General features: G+C 53.6%; 1 protein-coding gene across 3 annotated transcripts in view; it reads right to left on the bottom strand.

The window, feature by feature from the left end:
- Positions 1 to 17029, bottom strand: part of MAP4 (microtubule associated protein 4) — a 147476-nt gene that overhangs the window by 108607 nt on the left and 21840 nt on the right. For 2 of the 3 annotated variants that reach the window (XM_068176517.1, XM_068176531.1), the window contains exon 2: positions 9919 to 9971. The exons of the other annotated variant lie outside the window; for it this stretch is intronic. The gene's annotated coding sequence lies outside the window, so the exon portion shown is untranslated. The remainder of the gene's footprint in view (positions 1 to 9918; positions 9972 to 17029) is intronic. 3 annotated transcript variants of the gene reach the window in all.

Genomic DNA, 17029 nt, shown 5'->3' with positions numbered 1-17029 from the left:
GGCAGGAGGAATATCCAAATGCAAGAGAACCGGGGAGAACTCCTGTTTGAGCGTGTCTGAACACACACACACACACACACACACACGCGTGTGTGTGCAGGCACCTGGGGTCATGGAATGCTATCAGAGGATGGTTTGGCTTGGAGGGATCTTAAGGATCCTCCAGTGCCACCCCTGCCATGGCAGGGACACCTCCCACTGTCCCAGGCTGCTCCCAGCCCCATCCAGCCTGGCCCTGGACACTTCCAGGGATGCAGGGGCAGCCCCAGCTGCTCTGGGCAGCTGTGCCAGGGGTGCAACCCTCCCAGCCAGGCCTCTGGAACTCAGCATTTCCATGGCACAGATCCTCTGTCTGATCTCAGTCCAGCTGCACTGAGAACTCTGCAAACTCTCCTTTCAGACCCTCACCTGCAGCTTTTCCATCCGTTCCCTTCCGGCCTTGCTTCAGCTTCCCCTCTGCTCAGGGTGAGGAGAGTGAAGCACGAGCCTGTTTTATCAGGGCACTCCACAGCAACTCTGCTGCTCTCAGGCTTTGGAGAGCCACACTCTGCCCAAGAACTCAGACAGAAACTCCAGACACCCAAGAGAGCAGCCCTGCCACATTCCTGGGAATTACACTGCAATTGCTCTGCACTTGTCCAAGAGCCGGAGGGGGGTTTTGCAACTTCCCCGTGGAAGGCAGCACCAGAGAGGCAGCTCAGCTCCTCAGCCCCACCACGGGGCCCTGAGCCACCTCCCAAACCCTTCCCTGACACCACACTGACCATCAGAGCTGCCCAAAGCCACCACACTGGCAAGAGTGAACTGAGGGCAAAATTGTTCCAGCTGCCCTCCTGTCCGAATCCCTGGGAGGACAACAATGGAGCCCACCTGGAGCAGCCCGGAGCGTTCGGGGAGCGTTCCTGCAGCCAGAGCAGCCCTGGACGAGGGATGGTGGGAAGGGGGAGCCTCACACACGGACAGGGCCGGACGCCAGCGCAGCACAGCTGGATGAAAACCAGAGCTGGGAGGCTTCAGGAATGTCAGGCTGAGCAGAGCAGGAGTGATACAACTGCAAAGAATCACCCCAGCAGCCCACTTGCAGCCCCGACTCCCCTCCGGCTGCACCCATTCCCAAAAAAGATCCGTGGCACGTCCTGGTGCCTGCAAAGAGCGACTTACTCTGGGTAGTTATGCCCGAGGTAAGAGCACACCACCCTCCTGCAGATTCCCTCCCTTTGGGCAATCCCAGTGCCATCCAGCACCCAGCAGCGTGGGGTAAGACTGTCCAAGTTGGATTGCTCCATCCTGAGCTGTACCCTTTCCAAGCTGATAAAAAGTCACATTAATAAACTTGCCTTAAGTTACAGAGAGAGATGCTCTGCCAGAGCAGCTTCACTGGGAGGACAAGAATAACTTTCCTCTAAGCCCCAGCAGGGATTAGGGACTCTAGAAGGTGGGGATTAATGCTCTTGGCTGGCCTTCAAAAAAGCCACATGGAAGATGAGTTCATAGATAATAACTGTGAGGGACTTTCAAGCCTCGAGCTCTGCACAGGCCTACCAGCACTGAAGTAAGAGACCTAAAAAGGACTCCAAAAATCAAACACTTATCTAAGGAAAGAAGAGAGTCTGCCCACCTTCTGCCCAGACCTGGAAGTTTTAGCTCCAAGTGAGCAGCTGTAGACGGCCAGCCCCCAGGGCCCTGCAGGTTTAGGGCCTCGCAGCAAAGGGGATTTCGTGAGCTGCTTCCCGGGAGAGGCAGCACCAAAAAAGGAGAGTTTCATCAATCATGGGGGAAGAGCTGCCTGGTTTCTCCTGGCACAGGGAAGGAGAAGTGGGGGCAGGCGAGGAAAGGGCTGTTTGCAAAGCACTTTCTCTGGAGGATGCTGGGCTGAGCCCCAGCCCCAGCAGCTGCTCCCGTCAGCTGCGTTCCTTTAATAGCAGCGGGCCAGGCAGGAGCTGCAGCCCACCTCCCCCCAGAGCAAACCCACGACGCAAGGGCAGCCTGGCTGTGCCCACAGAGATCCTTCTCCTGGGAGAGGGGCAAGGATGGCACATCCCTGACAGAGTGCATCACCCAACAGCTGCCACCTTCACCTCCTCGCTCCTCCTGCTGCAGCACCTGGCTGGCCCAGCGTGCACAACAAGGAGAAGTTCCACCACAGAAGTTCACCTCAGCCCTCGTGCCAGCTCCTCTGAACTCACCCTATTCCACGTTTGTCTCGCGTACACGTCTCCCAGAAGGGCGGGTTTTGTTCTCACGTGAGAATTTGGGTGTTGATTTCTATGCTGGGATGAAAACTGTACGGCACAAACACCAGAGGACAAACCCAGAGACGAGAATGAGCTCAAGTCATGCTGTGAGAAAAAAGTTCTGAGTTTAGTCTGGCCTAATTACAGTTTGAGTACCAGTGTGCAGGCCCTCAGTGCCTTCATCAACTCCCAGTGTTGCCTTCTGTAGATACAACAATATATAAATATGTGTGTATGCACATCTGAGAGCGTAGGAGGGAAAGCAAGGCCAGAGAGGGTGAATTCTGACTTAAGCTGGGGATCAGGCACAGGTTGGACTCCATCTCTGCTTCCAGCCACTCCACACAGGCTCCACTCCTTTCCCTGCACGGAGTAATTCCAGTTGTGTCAGTGACTGTACCAGAGCAGCTGCCTCACTTCTAATTAAAACGAGCCCTTCTCCTGACAACTTAATTACAGAGCACCAGAACCTGCCCATCAGGACGCAGGACTGGAAGCTTCCACATGAGAAAGCTGAGTGGAGAATTGTTTTCATTCATGGCAACGCAGCACCAGCTCGGTGTTCCAGAGGAGTGGAACAGCAAACCTGGCAACGCTTTCTCAAGGGGATTTGTCAAGAGAAAGCAATATTTTAAAGCTTTCAAACACTACTGGAAGGTAAAAAAAGCTTTGGAAGAATGAACCAAGGCATTTCTATACCAAGAAATGAGTCTTGGCTATTTGCAAATTCTGCAAGACCTTGGCTACAGCAAGTGAGGGACTCATCAGCTGCCTTGAGGAGCGTGGCTTTGCAAACTGCCACAAATGCCCCAGAGGAGCCTGGAAACGGAACAGACACGCTGGGCTGCTGCAGAGGTCAGGGGCTGCCCTTTGGAAGCCACAACAAAGCTGGGTGGAGGCTCTGACAGGGCAGAGCAAATGCTCTGTTAGTGCCCAGCTCTGTCACCACGCTGGGACCTGCTCCTGCTCCATGGGCACGTGCCCAGGGACCTGCTCCACATGGATGTGCCCAGGGACCTGCTCCTGCTCCATGGGGACGTGCCCAGGGACCTGCTCCTGCTCCATGGGCACGTGCCCAGGGACCTGCTCCACATGGATGTGCCCAGGGACCTGCTCCTGCTCCATGGGGACGTGCCCAGGGACCTGCTCCTGCTCCATGGGCACGTGCCCAGGGACCTGCTCCGCATGGATGTGCCCAGGGATCTGCTCCTGCTCCATGGGGATGTGCCCAGGGACCTGCTTCTGCTCCATGGGGATGTACCCAGGGACCTGCTCCTGTTCCATGGGCACGTGCCCAGGGACCTGCTCCTGCTCCATGGGCACGTGCCCAGGGACCTGCTCCTGCTCCATGGGGACGTGCCCAGGGACCTGCTCCTGCTCCATGGGGACGTGCCCAGGGACCTGCTCCTGCTCCATGGGCATGTGCCCAGGGAGCAAAAGCACCTCTCCACTCCAGCCACAGGCTTTATCAGACCAGGAATCAAATTCCCTCCTTTTCTGTGGAGGCCACTCAGGTGCTCAGAAATTCATGGAGAATTAAAACTCCTAAGCACATTTTGGGTGGGAGCAGAATACACCTGGAAGGCTCCAAGCTGTGGAGCCTGTTCCTGACTGCTCTGGGATATCCCTGTTCTTACCCTGCTGAGGACAGGGTATCCTGTTTGGGATACCCCTGTTCCTGACTCTGTTAAGCCCAGCTCTGGGATATCCCTGTTCCTGACACTGTTAAGCCCAGCTCTGGGATACCCCTGTTCCTGACACTGTTAAGCCCAGCTCTGGGATACTCCTGTTCCTGACTCTGTTAAGCCCAGCTCTGGGATACTCCTGTTCCTGACTCTGTTAAGCCCAGCTCTGGGATACTCCCATTCCTGACTCTGTTAAGCCCAGCTCTGGGATATCCCTGTTCCTGACACTGTTAAGCCCAGCTCTGGGATACCCCTGTTCCTGACACTGTTAAGCCCAGCTCTGGGATACTCCTGTTCCTGACTCTGTTAAGCCCAGCTCTGGGATACTCCCATTCCTGACTCTGTTAAGCCCAGCTCTGGGATACTCCCGTTCCTGACTCTGTTAAGCCCAGCTCTGGGATACCCCTGTTCTTGCCCTGCTGAGGACAGGGTGTCCTGTTTGGGATATCCCTGTTCCTGACTCTGTTAAGCCCAGCTCTGGGATATCCCTGTTCCTGACACTGTTAAGCCCAGCTCTGGGATACTCCTGTTCCTGACTCTGTTAAGCCCAGCTCTGGGATACTCCCGTTCCTGACTCTGTTAAGCCCAGCTCTGGGATACCCCTGTTCTTGCCCTGCTGAGGACAGGGTGTCCTGTTTGGGATATCCCTGTTCCTGACTCTGTTAAGCCCAGCTCTGGGATACTCCCGTTCCTGACTCTGTTAAGCCCAGCTCTGGGATATCCCTGTTCCTGACTCTGTTAAGCCCAGCTCTGGGATACCCCTGTTCTTGCCCTGCTGAGGACAGGGTGTCCTGTTTGGGATATCCCAGCCAGCCTTTACGCCCTGGTGTGCCACTAGAACATGCTCAGAAAGGGCCTTTTTGTACCACGTTTGACAATTCCGTGTATGGATTTTGTTCATGTTGGGGCAACTCCACGATAGATGTAATGGAGATTACCCATATTCCACATTAACAGGAATTACTTCTAAGTAGGGATATTTGTGCCTACACACAGGTGAGGAAGGCAAAACTCTGAAATCCTTTTAAGTCAAGGTAGGAGCCTTTAGCTTTAAAAGCCCTGATCACACCTGGGCCCCTCAGCAAGCAGAGCTGAACCTTTGGCTACAACAGCTCAGGAAAGGACTTGTTGGAAGCTTGGGAAGCAAAACCTGTGATCCAAGGGAGAGGGGCACTCCTGGTGGTGATGGTGCAGCTCCCAAGGACAGGAAGCAGGATAACTGAGCTTCAGAGCGGGGTGCGAGGCAGGGAAAGGTGCAGTGTGTCACCCCCAACCTCCCCAGGGGAGAACTCAGGGTGCTCTGAGGGACAAGTCCAGCTCCAGCACTGGCGCAGAGAGAGGGACCTTCTCCCTCAGCCAGGGAGTTCCTGGGAACGTGAATTAGCTCAGGTGGCTGGTGAGTGCCAGGCCAGGAGCCACGAGGCAGCAGCAGCACGCTCCTGCAGCAGCCCTGCAGCTCCTGTGCTGCCCAGGGGAGGGACGCAGACGCAGCTGCAGGGAAGTGCCTGAAAACGTGTCAGTGGCACATCCAGCAGCTTTCCACCCAAAGGGAGCTCTGCTAGGCCACAGGTTCTGCAGGCACATCCCCACCTCCTCCAAAAGGGCCTCAGAGGCTGCTGACTGATAAAGGCAGCAGGCTCTGGAAGCAAGGAGAGCTGCAGGTGCAGGCAGCCCCTCCTGGGGCCCTGCAGCTCATCCCTTCAGCCAGAGGATGCCAGCCCAGCCCTTAAGCTGCTGCTGTTACTGCCTCCCAGCAGGACACTGAATTCTCCCCAGGCAGGGGGACACTGCTGCTCTCACGTGATGTTCATTCTTAGAGAGGATCCCGGGGATTTCTCTTTAGCTGCTCCAGCCCCACAGCTGGCCCAGGGCCAGAGGAGCAGCACTGAGCTGCTGGGCAGGGAGCAGGGAGCAGCCCCAGTGAGGGACAGACACATCACAGGCATCTGCTGTGGCAAGAAGGCAAGAGAGGCCTGGGAACTGAGGAGAAGGAGCTGCCCAGGGAGCTGGTCCTGCCACACAAAGTTCCTGACAGAGGCAGCAAAAAAAGCAGATGACAGGCACAGAGCGAGGCCAAGTGACTGCTCACATCCAACAGCTGAGCCCAATTCCTGCCGAGTGAGGCCAAAGAACAAATTCTACTGGAGCCTTTCTGTTATCCTGACCTGGTTGTAATGACAAAATTCCTGCTGCCTGAGAGATCAACCAACATTAGCTCCCAGTGACCAACCACATCCAGCACAGCCACACTTGGGCAACAGCTCTCAAAACCAGCTGCAAACTTAAGGCTGCGAGACTCAGGTTGGCGAAGGCTCCAGGTTTTTTTAGTTTTTCTTCTAGGAAATGAGCTTAGATGCTGCAAGGAGAAGAATGCAGTCTTAGTTCAAGTAGAACAGAGCCTGTGTGGCTTATCTAGTTAAAAAATGGGATGTGCTGGTAGGCAGGAGCTTGGGGAAATGCCAAGAGGAGCCGCAGCACGAGGCCTTGTGCTAGTTCTTGGTCTCAAGGAGAGAATTGTCTGTCTCTGAAATCTGATGAGGTGGCAGCAGGGGCAGGAACAGTCCTTTCTGAAATGAATTAATGCAGAAGAACAGCTCCCCCATCCCAAGTGCATGCAGGAAGGCAGGGGGAGGAAGGGAGGAGCTGCTGCAGCCCAACCACCATTGTATTTACATTTCCGTGCTCCTGATAGCAAACACATTCAAGGGTGCCTGGAAAACAAGGCTTTGGTTAGAAAACAAAAGCTGAGATTTCGTGAAAGAAAGAGCAATAAAAGACATTCCAGGTGTCCCTGCAGCGTTATCAGGCATGGTGTGGTGGTTTCCCTAGAGAATGATTCACTTTCTTATCCCAGGCGTGGCTGCAGCATCCAGTGCCACACTGAGGTGCCCTTGGACACAGCAGCTCTCTTCCAAAAGGGGGGAAAAAAGGGACTAAATAAACAGAATTGAAAAAAAAAAAAAACCTTTTGATTTTAGTTCAGGGTGCTTCCCACATCACTTTAGGAAAGTAAAACCTTAAGTGGTAAAGTGACTCAGAAACCTCAAATCCCTGAATGGTTTGGGTTGGAAGGGAGCTCAAAGCCCATCCAGTGCCACCCCAGCCATGGCAGGAACACTTCCCACTGTCCCGGGCTGCTCCAAGCCCTGTTCCAGCCTGGCCTTGAACACTGCCAGGGATCCAGGGGCAGCCCCAGCTGCTCTGGCACCCCATAAAACTGACCCTAAAGATACGGGTTTGTGAGTGCTTCTTCCCAGTCAGAGCCATTACACCACAAAATATAAATTTATCCAGCAGGTAACGTTTTCAGAAGTGCTTTCTCCCCATCTGTACACGTGGAAGCAACACAAGAAGCAAATGAAGATCCAGGTGCCACAATCGTGACCAGACATTCCCCTGGACCTGGCTGGAAGAGCTCCTGATGGAGTGAGCGGGAGGAACTGGGGTACTCCTGAGGGACAGTGTGAGATAACAGCCTCAGGTTGGCACAGAACCCAAGATATTCCTCAGCCAGGTGAATCCCAGCAGGAGCAGCCCAGCTCCCAGCAGGGCCTCCTCTCCCAGGATGTGGGGAGGAAGCTGCCGCTCTTCATCCTTGCCCTCAGTGAGCCTGGCTGAAACATTCCCGCACAAATCACTCCAGGAAGCACTTCAGCTGCTCGGGGCAGGCTGTGGGAAACACCTGCTGGCCCTGCACCTCCTGAAACCTCGGAACAAGGACTGTGGAGCCATGGATGCCTGGGACTGCAGGGGGCAAGTCTGCCAGAACTCCCAGTTTGTACCACGGAGAAAGGCGAGGAGGAGAATCCTGATGGCAAAGTCACCTCCCTGGACAAGCTGGGAGGTACAACACGACCTGTCAGGGCTCCAGGGGTGCCTGCAGAGCGCTCTCAGGCATGGCCCTGTTTTGGGTGGTCCTATGAGGAGCAGGCAGTTGGAGCCGGTGACCCCTAAGGGTCTCTTCCAACTGGAGAGACTCCATGAAGTCCAAATCGAGTCCAGACATCCCAGGAGCCTGGCAGACCTTCGCACCACACTGGGCCAAGCCAAGAGAGGTAGAAAAGAGGAAAAATAAAACCCACGCAAGACTGGCAGGCTCAGGGAGGAAAACACCAAGCTCTGCCATTCCTCTGTCACCTTGCTGGTCCGGCTCCTCCCTGACGGGGAGGTGACACCCTGTGAGCCCTGCAGGTCCACTGAGGCCACGGGGACAAGCACGTGGGGCACTCTGGGCACGGCCCCCCTCCAGCCCACCCAGGGGAGATAAGCCATCTTCCTTGGCTTCTCTTCAAGTGGCTTTGAGACAACGACTTAAGATGGTTTGGCCAGCAGCCACAGCCCCGGGAGCGACAGCAGGAGCTGGGAATGCCCCCGGGAGCCTGGGCACAGCCCCTGCAGCACTGGGAGCACCTTCCAGCCACCTCAGGAACTGGGAGCACCGTCCAGCCACCTCAGGAACTGGGACACAGGAGCCTCTTCCAGTCCCACCACCAACAGGAGCATCAGCCCCACTGAAAATGAAGAACTCTGCACTACAGCGTTATCTCCGCGTCTGTCATTTAAGGACACTGAAAGAAAAAAAAAGGCACCTGAGGAATAATTTTATCCCATAACTAATTTTAGGAGACTTGTGAGGCTCCTGTGACCTGCAGGCAGTCCCAGGAGATGACAGGGGATAAAGCTGGTGATGGCAAACCAAGGTGTGAGGAGCTGTGCCCAGGTGGCCGCTCTGCACTCCTGACAGCCAGGGGTCACTGCGTGGAACCAGCACTGCCACTGGCAGCTCAGGCCTTTTTTACAGGAAAAGGCAGGTGGATGCCTCAAACGGTGAAGAAGACAGCAGATATTCCTCTCAGGACTTCAAGACATAACCAGCATTTGAGAACAATCCCACACTGCTCTGCAGAAGACGCCTGGGTCTCTCAGTCCCCACAAAAATCAGGAATAAATTGTAATTCCTTCCCCAAAGCACCATACATGAGCACCTGCACCTGGAACATCCTGACTGCAGAGCTGATGGCAGATTCCAGAACTCGAGCTTTGCTGTGCCTTCCCCAAAGGAAGCCAGGATAAAAAAACCTGGATGATCCACTGCTCCCAATTCCTAACAAATCAAATCAGACTTGTTTTTCTTAGCCTAGTTTACCCATTTTAATCTTTTGTAGTCCTCTTACTCTGATAAAAAGAAGATTTGAATGACCAAGTTAAACAAGATGTGAGCCCTTTGGAGCAGAAAAGGCAAGGAAGGAAATCCAAGTGGCCAGAAAGGATAAGCCTGGAGTTCCACACCAGCCCTGTTATCCCAAACAGAACCCCAAAAATGTCTGAACTGCAATAAATACCTGAAAGGCTGGAGCCCCTCTGCTCTGGAGCCAGGCTGGGAGAGCTGGGAATGTTTCCCTGGAGAGGAGAAGCTCCAGGGAGAGCTCAGAGCCCCTGCCAGGGCCTGAAGGGGCTCCAGGAGAGCTGGAGAGGGACTGGGGACAAGGATGGAGGGACAGGACACAGGGAATGGCCCCCACTGCCAGAGGGCAGGGATGGATGGATATTGGGAATTAGGAATTCCTGGCTGGGAGGGACTGGAATGGAATTCCAGAGCAGCTGTGGCTGCCCCTGGATCCCTGGCAGTGCTCAAGGCCAGGGCTGGCAGCAGCCTGGGACAGTGGGAGGTGTCCCTGCCCATGGCAGGGGGTGGCACTGGATGGGCTTTAAGGTCCCTTCCAGCCCAAACCTTTCTATGATTCTGTCTGGAAGGATTTTAACCAGCAGGATGCAAAAAGAGCGGTAATTAGAAGGTTTATCAGAGCAGGATGGGAAGGTGAGTGCATTCCTGCCATGCCTGCTCCACTCAAGTCCCCAGTGGCAGAGCTCTCATCCCAGATCTCTGGATGGTGGCTGCAGTTCCCAGCACAGCTGTTCTGGTGCGCACACACAGCTGCACCAAACTCTGCTTCTGAATGAAACATTTCCTGTGGGGTCATTAGAAAATCAGCTCCTACCTCACGAGCAGGTGTTCCCTGGGCAGGTACTTCAGTCCTCAGAAACTGCTTATCTGCAAGACACAAGGGAGAAGGAACTGTGTGATCACAGAGCCCTGGGATGGCAGGGACTGGGGACGCTGGCACATGAGTGGTGTTACTCAGAATTAACCGAGACCTGGGATTTTGCTGCAGTCCCCCTCCAGTGATGCAGGCGGCTTTTCTTGGTGTTCCCTCCTCAACAGGAGTAAGATCTCAGTGTTGCTGGGCTCAGGACTGAGGGAGGGGATCCTGCCCCTCTACTCAGCCCGGGTCAGGCACAGCTGGGGTTTAAAATCGTGTCCAGTTGTGGGCTCCTCGGTCCAAGGAGCTACTGGAGAGGGTCCAGCAGAGGCCACGGAGCTGTTCAGGGCTCTGGAGCATCTCTGGCGAGCAGAGACTGCAGCAGCTGGGCCTGCTCAGCCTGGAGAGGGGAAGGCTCAGAGGGGATCCCATCGATCCACACAAATCTCTCAAACTGTGTGCCAGGAGAAGGCTGCCACACTCTGCCCAGTGACAGGACAAGGAGCAGTGGCCACAGAGCAAACCACAGCAGCTCCAGCTCAGCAGGAGCAAAGCCTCTCTCCAGGGAGGGGCAGAGCCCTGGCACAGCTGCCCAGGGGGCTGGAGTCTCCCTCTCTGGAGACATCCCAGCCCCACCTGGACACATCCCAGGTGCCCCTGCCCGGGCAGGGGGCTGGCCTGGGTGGTCTCAAGAGGTCCCCCCACATTGCAACCACCCTGTGACTGCTATTTCCCATCAACACTTGCTCAGCTGTTCAGGATATTCCATGAAAACTGTGAGCGACTTTTCCCTCGTTGCACACCTTAATAGGTTTCTCCAAACACAGCATTAAAGCTGAATTAATCCAGGCTGATCAGGACATCCCTGCCCTAAGCAGCATTTCAGGTGCTCAATGAATGGCTTAAGAGCTCACAGGGCCCCTGTCAGTGCCTGTCACACCTGCCAGGCCACCTGTGACAGCCACATGCCAGTCACGAGCCCCCCTTCATCTGCTCCTGCTGTTTTCTCTACTTTTGCCATGATTCCAGTGCAGCTGCTCTGGATTTATCACATTTACCAAGAACCATCTCCTCACCTGGGCGTTGTGTTCCAAATTTTTCAACCCAATATTTTACATTTTGTTTATAACGCTTCTTAATTGTGAAGCAATCACAAAAAAATTTCTACCCCAGTAATTACTCCTTCTAGCCCTCTTGCAGAAGAGAACACAAACTGAGCCGCAGAGTTAAAGCATTTCAATCCACATGGAGAAACAAATGTCCAACTTGTTCTCCACCACTGCAAGTCATCGAGCCAATCTCCCAGGAAAACATCATCTCACTACCTGCTCAGCAGCCAGACAAACACCAGTCGTGTTCCTCTCCCCAGGATGGACATTTCACGTTCCAGGGAAGTGAAATGCCAGAGCTGTTAGCTAAATGAGGAAACAGCCCAGTGAAAAGTGTCATTTGAGCTTCAGTAAAGCAGTGAAGCACTCAGGAGTGAGAAAAGCCTTCCAGAAGAGCCCTGCTCCCTCCAGAAGGGCTGGCAAGGGGAGATCCCACACTGATTAAGGAAAGGAGGAGTCTCTGGTGCAGGATTCAGCTGCACCAGGTGCTCAGTGCCTTCCCCAGAGGGACACTGCTAACACACACCACAAGCCGACACCACAGCTCCTTTCTGCACATCCTCGCTGCCAGGTGAGCCACCCTGTGACAAACTGGGACATCAGGGTCCTTCTCTCCAGCTCCTTCCCGCTGGAGAACAGCCCCATCCCCTCCCAAGGCACCCCAGCCCCTCCGGCTGCTCCCCTGGCGTCCAGCCCACAGTTCTTGCTGTGATCCACTCTCACACATGAGATTCCAATCTCTTTGCACAGAAACCACCAAAACTTTACCTTATTTGTTAAGAAAAACAACCCAGAGACTTCTCTTTTCAGGCAGAACTGAAGAAAACGAGAAGCAGGAGCTCCTTTTTTAGTGCTGCCCCAGTTCAAATGGGGCAGTGCTGGGTCAGCCTGGTAACTGTGAGATAAAATCCACCACAGGCTCTTGGTCTGGGCAAACCAACTTCTTCTTTGGTGAACTGCACCTCTGGTTGCTCTCTAAACAACCCCTGAAGGGCAGAATTCCTGTACTGTGGGGGTCTTAACTGCCCTCATTGTAAAATGGATGCTCTCAAAGTTAGGGGGTGCTCTCACTGACAAGCAGAAGTGTTAAATATCTAAAAATATCTAAAAAAGATTTGCTGAAATTGAAGGTGTCGCTGCAAAGATTTCTTATGTGTTGGGTCTTAAAATAATCTGAGAGACTTCACCCCATCCCCTCACAGGATAAACTGAGGAAGACTCTGGCTGTTCCAGAAGCCTTGCTGAACAGCAGGAGAAAACCCTTATATCCCGTAAATCCCAACTCCTGCGGCCCATGGTTAAGCAGGACTGTTCTCCAGTTTGGAGAAATAATGAGAACTGTTTTAAGGAGCAGAGACAGCCGTCCATGCGTTGTGACCCCAAGCTCCCAACTTCCTTCCTTCCTTCCTCCCCAGCACCGTTTCCCCACAGCTGCCACGGAGAAGCAGCACCAAGGCAAAGCAGGGATCTCATTAATGCCACTCCCCACCGGGTCCTGCCTGGCATGCACCCTGGTCGTGTTTGCTGTCCCTGTAAGATCCAGTTCCACATCCTGCACCAGCAGTTCTTGTTCCTCAGCTCCTCTGCTCCCCATCCTGTTGGTACAGAACATTCCAAGGGCTTCTCCAACTTCAGAGATTCCCCTCCCAGAAAAACTGCATCCCATTAAGACACTGACTACGCCCAGGTCACCAGCCAGGAGCTCAGCAAACACAGCCCATCTGTGACACGCTGGGTACTCCGAGGAGCTCCGAAACCATACCCACATTTCAGGGCAAGCACTAACAACTCGCTTCGGGTTCTTGTAATTTTGAAGGTTCTTGCTACTTGTAGTAGCACCTGCTCATCTCTACCAGCCTGCAGTGACAGCCCCATGGAGGATGGGTGAACTCCCAGCTCTGCCTGGGGAAAAGCACCGAGCCCGCCTTGGTAAGCCACCCAAAGAGGACGTCAGCAACTCTCCACATCCACCTCACAAAAGGATCATCGCTGGATGATCCAGTCCCAGCGACGCAGGACCTTCTGTGCGCACAGGGACTGCCTCAGTCCCTGTTCAGGGACAGGGAGCAGAGCACTGCTCCGGAGCATCACTGCTCCCAGCCAGGTGCGATGCACTCCAGCGCCACGGAGGTCACAACAAAGAAAGAATGTGCCGTTCCCCAGCTCAGAAGCCCTTATCAGCTCCCTTGAACTCCCCGAACAAGCAGCACTTTCTGTTTTCCCACCCCAAATCCAGGACTGCTCCTGTGCCTTGCAGGAGAAAGCCCCTCAACCTTGGCGTTTGCTGTTCCCTCACCCTTCAGGCCTGCCTTCCAAAGCTCTGGATAAACAGCTCCCTTTAAATAGCTCCTGTCTCCAACACACACAGGCCATGAAGATCACTTGACAGAGAAGCCAAGAGGGGCGTTGCCCACCCCAGCTCCAACATTCCTCATGCAAAGCAGTCCCTGGGTGTCAGATGCCGGCTCCAAAGGCAAAGGCTGGTGAACCCTGAGCTAAATATACACAGTGGCCACGAAATCCAGGTTGGGCAGCTCAGGTTTCCACCCCCGGCTCTTCCCAGCAATAACCACAACAACCTGACAAGGAGTCACAGAATGGTGTGGGGTGGAACGGACCTTAAAGATCTCATTTCAATCCCTGCCATGGGCAGGGACAGCTTCCCTCAGAAGGAAAATTGCCTCTATGGCCACAACCCCCTACGTTGTCTCCCTGCCTGTTCCTGAACTCACCAAGATCCTGAACCAAGAGTTTATTCACAAATATATGATGGGCTTTTTTCCTTCATGGGCACCACTGCCAGATGCTCAATGAGTTTTTGTTCAGCATCAAACTCCTGTTCCCACACTGGCATGAGGCATCTGGATAACGCTGACAGTAAATCCTAGGAGAAATGGATAAGGGAGCTGGGAAGGGGCTCAGCCTGGAGAAAAGGGGGCTCAGGGGGGACCTTGTGGCTCTGCACAGCTCCTGACAGGAGGGGACAGCCGGGGGATCGGGCTGTGCTCCAGGGAACAGGGACAGGAGGAGAGGGAACGGCCTCAGGCTGGGCCAGGGGAGCTCAGGGGGGACAGCAGCAGGAATTTCTCCATGGAAAGGCTGCTCAGGGCTTGGAGGAGGCTGCGAGTTCCCGTCCCTGGAGGGGTCCAAGGAACACCTGGACGTGGCACTCAGAGCTCTGGGCTGGGGACAAGGTGGGGATTGGGCACAGCTTGGACTCGATGGCCTTGGAGATCTTCTCCAGCCCAAATTATTCTGGGATTTGAAAGAGACTGCTTTTACATTTAACTCCAGGCTTTTGAGTGGAGCTTCTCCCAAGAGAAGTTAGACTAATAATTTAAAGAGTCTTCAAAACACAGGATGTATTTCCACTGCACTTGAGGAGTGAATCATTTTCTAAGGAAATATTCATGAGCAGCAAGTCAGAGCTCCACGGCAGTCACGCAAGTCCTACTGCTTGGAGAAGGAGATGATCCTCCCCAGGCCCAGGTAGGACATGGAAGGATGAAGGCCTTCCACTGCAAAGCAAGCAGATACTCTTTGGCAGCCTCCACATTTCATCCTTATTAGAGGGGACAGCTTTAAAATGAGAGTCTTCGGCAGCGATTCGGGCTGACAAAGTTAAAGCCCAGTGAGGCTCATACAGTCAGACAGGAAATAAGCAGCTGCACAAGCAGGGCTGTTTTTATAGCACCATGGATTTTGGGATGTCAGGAGCAATTTGAAAAAAAGAAACAACGTGCAATGACTCTGGGAAGTTGAGGGGTGACTCATGGGTTGCCACAGTGCCAATGTCAAGGAGCAGCCAAGGACCTCCCCAAAGGGCTCTGGAGGGCTGGGCAGTGCAGCAAGGGCTGCACTCACCTGGGAAGGAAAGCTCCAGAAGCCAGAGCCCTCTGGTTTGTTAGTGCCCGAGACGGGAACGTGGGAGAGACTGTGTTACACATAAACTCTATGTGACAGGAGGCTGCAGACACCCAGAGAAGGCTGACATGAAGGACTTTGACACAAGCGATGAGTAGAAAGATTCAAAGATCTTTCTGAAGTGTCAAAACCAAACCAAAAACAAAACAAAACAAAAAAAAAACCACCTCAACATCCAGATTCACACCAAAATGAAACCCAGCACCAAAAGCCAAGGCAGAAATTGCCCTTGGTGAGAATCAGCAAAGCCTGTCCGTGTTCAGCAGAAGCTCAGTAAAAAAAGAAAGTGATTTAAGCCAGAGAGAAGTGTCTCTTTTCACAGCTGAAGGACTCTGCTGCTCACAGGACTGAATTAGCTAAAATTAGCTCTCACAGTTGCATTCTCACCAGCACCTCGAGCCTCCCATGTGGATGAGTAGTTTTGGTGAAAGCAGCTTTAATTTGGATTCAGAGCATGCAAATTTAAGGAGAATAGTGATTTCTGACCAGCTTTCTTCCATGAACATTGATGCATAAAAACCACTGACTTCCACATTCAAGTTTAATCCTCTTCTGAAATATTTATTTTTGGAACAATGCAGGGAACAGAAAGCCTTCTAGCCCAGACAAACTGCATCTAAAAATAGAGGGTTTAAGAATTCAGGGTTTCTTCCTACTGTTCTATCTAATCAATACAGATCCACTGTGACTCCTGTCATCTGCTTTATCTGTCAAAGCACATTCTCACACCCACCCTCTGCCAGCACTATCCAACCTGCATCTTCTGGGATACTACAGGCCAGAAACAGCATTTTTAATGATCTGAGATTCATAAAGACTCAGTTGCACACACATTACACAAGGAGCAGCAAGAACAGAGTCTTGAACTATGAAATCATCATTCAAGGCTGGAGCTCCTCCAGTGCCCGTCCTGCCTTGGCTGGGGAAGCATTAATGAGCTCTTTGATGGCAACAAGGAGAAGAGGCAGCTTTCATTATCCAAATGTCATTTGTCCACTAATGAGAGGCTCTAAGCAGAATGATGGCCTTCCTGAGACGCCTCCCTGCACCAGGAAGGAACGGGAAGGAGCTCCTCAATGCGCCAGCTGAGTTAGAGTGACCAGGAACATCCTCACAGATAAAATCCTGCTCTCCACACCAGGGCTGCTACATGCAAACAGATCTGAGAATGGTCCTGGTCCATGGCAGCTCTGGAGCAGTGCATGGGAGAGGATCCAAGGCTGCAAGAGGCAATCTCCTGAAATAAAACATCCCAGCACTAGCAGAGATCACCAAATATCACATACCCCAGCAGCACAAGGGCAGCCAGAGACACCAGACTGTGAGCAGCTCTTCCTGAACCTTTTCTATACCCACAGCACCCCAGCTTCCTGGGAGCTCCAGCAGACCCGCTCACCTGGCACTACACAAGAGCAAACCAGCACAAAAGCCTCCCCAGCCCACAACTGGCACTAACAGGGCATTTGCAAGGGCTTCTCTCTCAGTGCCTCTTTAAAAAATAACATTTTTGCCGGGTTTTACAAAGTCTCTCAGCCAAGGTGTAACAGGCTGTCCAACGGGTCCAACACCAGGATGCTCCTGTTACTGCACACACCACACCCAGAGCAGCAGCAGCAGGACACGGCTGCTCCCCCACAGCTCCCTGGCAAGGCTGGGGATGCTTCCAGAACAGCCCCCGAGGTTTATCCCACCTTCACCCAGGACAAACCCTTGCTGTGCAGATCACAGGGTCAGCAGTGCTGTGGACACCCAAAACCAGAACGTGCAGGTGTGTCCTGCCTGCACCCAAAGGGGCTTAGACAAAAGACACAGAGAAAATGGTGACACAACAAGGGCTGATGGGTTTAAACTGAGAGGGGAGAGACTTAGATCAGATATTGGGAAGGAATTCCTGGCTGAGAGGGCGGGCAGGCCCTGGCACAGGTGCCCAGAGCAGCTGGGGCTGCCCCTGGATCCCTGGCAGTGCCCAAGGCCAGGCTGGACACTGGAGATTGGAGCAGCCTGGGACAGTGGGAGGTGTCCCTGCCATGGCAGGG

The sequence above is a fragment of the Anomalospiza imberbis genome, chromosome 1 (genome assembly GCF_031753505.1).
Source record: "Anomalospiza imberbis isolate Cuckoo-Finch-1a 21T00152 chromosome 1, ASM3175350v1, whole genome shotgun sequence".
Lineage (NCBI taxonomy): Eukaryota > Metazoa > Chordata > Aves > Passeriformes > Viduidae > Anomalospiza > Anomalospiza imberbis.
Note: the sequence above shows the minus strand (reverse complement) of the source record. Positions and strands in the feature narration are given on the sequence as shown.